Here is a 4323-nt window from a genome sequence, read left to right as displayed (position 1 = left end):
ATACAGTTCAGGCTGGTCTTGAACTCACTGTATAGCCCAGGCTGAACTTGAACAGGTATCTTTCTTACATCCTACGAAATTGTGGCTCAGAAAAGATAGTGAGTTGTCCAAAATACATACCAGACATTGCAGTGCTTCAATCCTGGATTACTGGGGTTGGGGTTGGGTTTCTGCCAGAACTGCTTACTCCAGTAATATACCTTCCACTAATGTAGAAGACGATAAGAACCATTAAGCAGGGGGTGGGGAGGGAGAGAAGAAGCTAGCAAGAAATCTTTCAGTTTATCTTAGTAATGTCTAATTTTAGAGATAATGTACTACCAATCCAAGTTAAAGGAGGAGAGGTTTACTTGGTGTAAGGTTTATAGATGTTTCACTCTGTAACTGTCTGGCTCTGAGGCAGTGTGGCACATGGCAGAGGAGCAACAGCTCATGGCAGGTAAAAGGTAGCAAAGGGATCTGAGTAGCATCTTTCTGTCCCTTTTTTTGCAGGCTATTTGTGGCAGATAGCACTCACACCTTTAATTCTAGTGCTGTCGATCCTAGCATTGCACCATGAAGCAATTTCACTGTCACATTCTAGACCCTGCTACCTCCAAAAAAGCCTCACCTATGATGGCATAAGGCTTTTGAGGGACATCTAAATACAGGTCTAAAAAAGTCATTGGCAGACTTGTCTTTAGCATTAAGATAGCTCTCACAGAACCTTAACTTTTTTTTCTCTTTTAAATTTTATTTTATTTTTTCTCATAATTTTATTGAGAAACAAATAGCAGTGAGACAGTTTCAAACCAAATTGGTAGGACAGTTTCAATAATTAACACATTTCACACAGTCTTCCTAGTGGTTAATTGCTGTACAAGATGCGGACATGATATCCTATTAAAAACACTATTAGGACAAATCCCTGTATTCATTAAGAGAATGTAACTATATATCTATCCTAACCACTTTGAATACACAGATACAAAATGGACATTCATCTGTATAGCCTTTTTTGTTAAGTTTCGTTATTTGAATATTATAGGTGTGTTAACTCAGCAAAATAACCTAAAAGAGTTCAGAAGTCCATAATAGTATTGGGTCTTCCACTTGACTGGCAATGTCAGAAATTGTTGACCTGAGACTCCTACAGCTCAACATAACAGCATGGCTTTACTTCTTATATTTCTCTTTTATACTTTTCTGCTGGATGGTTAAGACCATGGTAAAGCAGGACCTATGCAACAAGAGTTGTAGCTTTTGGGTCTGAGAAGGTCAGTGAAATCCCCTCAGGATTTTTCCTGAGATCCTATACCTCAGATTGTAGAACCTTTGTCAGTGTCAGCCAAGCAATGGCCGTGACTCATCCACATGGCTGACACTGAACCTTAACTTTTTACAAGGGGATTGTTATGAAAAGGGCAAACCTAGCCCCACCCAGCTCTCCACATCCGTGTTTCTTCAGTTGTTTCCTTATTTACTCATGTTTGCCATGCTGTGAGGTAGCCATGAGGGTTCTCCCTAGAGCTAGGCTGATGCAGGAACCATGACCTTGAACCTTCAAACTGAGAACTATGTGAACCTCTTTTATGTATAAAATTAGCTTTCCCTAGAGGTTTTGTTAAAGTAATAAAAACGGGCTAATATGAATGTATAGCTTTTTTCCTTAAACAGCTTTACTTATTGCTCTGTTTCTTCTGCCAAGTAACCTTCTACTCACTCTTCAAGAGTCAGAACTTTTGTTTCTTGAGAAACTGAGATTTCCAAAGTTCTTTTAGTTCACTGTATGCATACATGTGCTTTAATAAGGTGGAGGAAATAGTTCCTCTTTCATTAAGCATCCAACTGATTGAGTCCTATTCACCAATCTACATAAAGTAAAATACTTTTGCTTGTCCTCTAAATATTCCTGAGGATACTCAGAGTTGCTACATGTGACTTGCTATGGCCTGTGGCTCCCAGGTTCTTAATGATTATAACTTCGTGAGATCAGCATGATCACGGACCATCTCACAAGAAATTTTCTCATATGGACTTAGCCTATTTTATTCTACTTTACTGCAAATTATGGATACAATACCTCTTTTTTTATTCTGCCATGCATTCCAACCAAGATGAGGTAATGGTATTTATCACCATTCCTAGACTTTGTCATTCTGTGCCTTTGAAAGTGAACCTCTATTAGTTTTCTCTCTCCATTAGCCCTCCCTCCTGCCACCGGAACAAGGACCTACTTTCTTGTATGTCTGGTAGTCTTTTTCCTCTTGGCTTTCCCAAACCTACAGTCAAAATAAGAAAAAAAAAAAACTATTGACAACATAATGAGCACTATACTAGTTGACAATATAACTTATGTACCATTCCTAATCCAAACATAGAACTTGCCATTGTTAGAGTAATGAACATTCTCCATGTGAAGCACCTATAGTTGGAGCACTCCTTCTGTTTAGAGCTTTTGCAAGATGAAAAAAGTGGAAACTTCTATATATGCATGACTGAAAAAGACTCACCAAAGCCAACAGCCAAGAATAAGTGTTGGAAGACCTACTCCCAAGAATATATTCTAAATTCAATCCAAGGAGCAGATGCTTCCAACAACTCTCTAAAATAAAATCTTTTTCAACCCCAGATATATAAGGAATGATACACAATCTCTGAGCAACAAGAAATTCTTGGGATCTATTTCTACAATATCACTTGGCTTCGTATTACATTTCTTTTCTGATTTCCCTAGACAGCCTTTGTTGCTCCTTTATTGGTGTTCCCATTCTTGCACGTTTATATAAACAGCGATGAGATTATACCACTTAACATGGGGTACTATTGTTTTTCTTTAATGAAAATATCCTGGTAGGCTGTGAGCTATTCGAGAGCAAGAAATATTCATCTTTGTATTCCTGGCACAGAGTAGGAACCTGGTAATGCTCCTCATTTGAATCAGCTGTGGTGGAAGAGTAAGATGCTTCTCCCAGTCAACATTTTTTTTTTTGTCTTTTTGAGACAGGGTCTCACTATGCAATTCAGGCTGGCCTTGAACTCACTTTGTAGCCCAGGTTGGCCTCAAACCCCACAGCAATCTTCCTGCCTCAGCTTCCCAATTGCTGAGATTACAGGCATGCACCACTCCCCAGTTAATATTTACTTTCCAGGATCCATTCCAATATACTTCAGACACAAAAAATGCAATTTAAAAAATAAGCAGAGTAAAATTAATTGAATATTTCCCCAAAATACTTCATCTTTAAAGGTGGAAACAAGGTTCCAAAGATTGGAATGTTCATTACCCATTCTTGCATGTTGAAGAAATAACAACAACAACAAAAAGATAAAAATTTTTAAAGATTTATCTTGGAGGAGTTGAGACATTTTAGTGAAGTGGGTGTCATAGTGAAGTAGCAGTAAGTGATTGTAGATTTCTGTGTTCTAAAAATGTAAGAAAAAAGTTTGTGTGGAAGAATTCCATGAGGTAGATAGAAATCCAAAATTTGCATTGGAGTCCTTCAGTAGTGCTTAGGGAGCCCTCTTTGCCCCTAGCAGATAATTACCTTGTCCATATTTTAAGGGACCTTGGTTTCCACCTTTTAGAAGAATTCTCTTGCGGCTTCCCTTGGTAGCTATTATTAAGTGGTCTCAGAGCTATGTGGCAGGGTTGGATTTCAGATGGAAGTGATTCTTTGTTTCAGATGGTTACTTCTTTATATAGTCTTTTGACTATTTAAATTTAGGATTAGTCATAAATTAAGCAACGCTGGGAAGATGCTCTAAGTAGTTTATTATATATCCATTCAAGAAATTAGGCTAAATTTATGTATTCAATCCACCCAAAGGAAGAAGCTTATGTGATTATTTTTTAAAATATTATGAATCATTTCTTATTTAAAACAATTGGTGAGATAACTCAGTAGACTAAGCTCCTGCTTAGGCAAGTGCAGAGACTGGGGTTCAATCCTTGGTACAGTGTGCCATGCCAGCTCTGACCCCTGGTACACTGAGCTGGCCACCAAGACTGGGTATGGTAGCGCACACCTGTAATCCTAGTTCTGGGGAGGCTGAAAAGAGGAGGATCACTATCAGTCTGAGCTGCATAGTGAGACCCTGTACAAATACATTAAAAATTAGTATAATATAAAAATATTTCTGGAAAATAACTGGGCAATTTGTTTTTTCTTCAGACTTTGTTATTTCTTCCTTTTGCAAGTCTGAATAAAGTATTCCCTTTATGACTCATTTGAGTATTTTTAGAACCATGAGTTAAAAATATAATTCCACATATCACAGAAAATTTCTCTCTCTCTCTCTCTCTCTCTCTCTCTCTCTCTCTCTCTCTCTCTCTCTCTCTCT

Source organism: Octodon degus, unplaced genomic scaffold (genome assembly GCF_000260255.1).
Source record: "Octodon degus isolate 3935 unplaced genomic scaffold, OctDeg1.0 scaffold00091, whole genome shotgun sequence".
NCBI classification, from domain to species: Eukaryota; Metazoa; Chordata; class Mammalia; order Rodentia; family Octodontidae; genus Octodon; species Octodon degus.
This window is presented reverse-complemented; position numbering follows the sequence as displayed.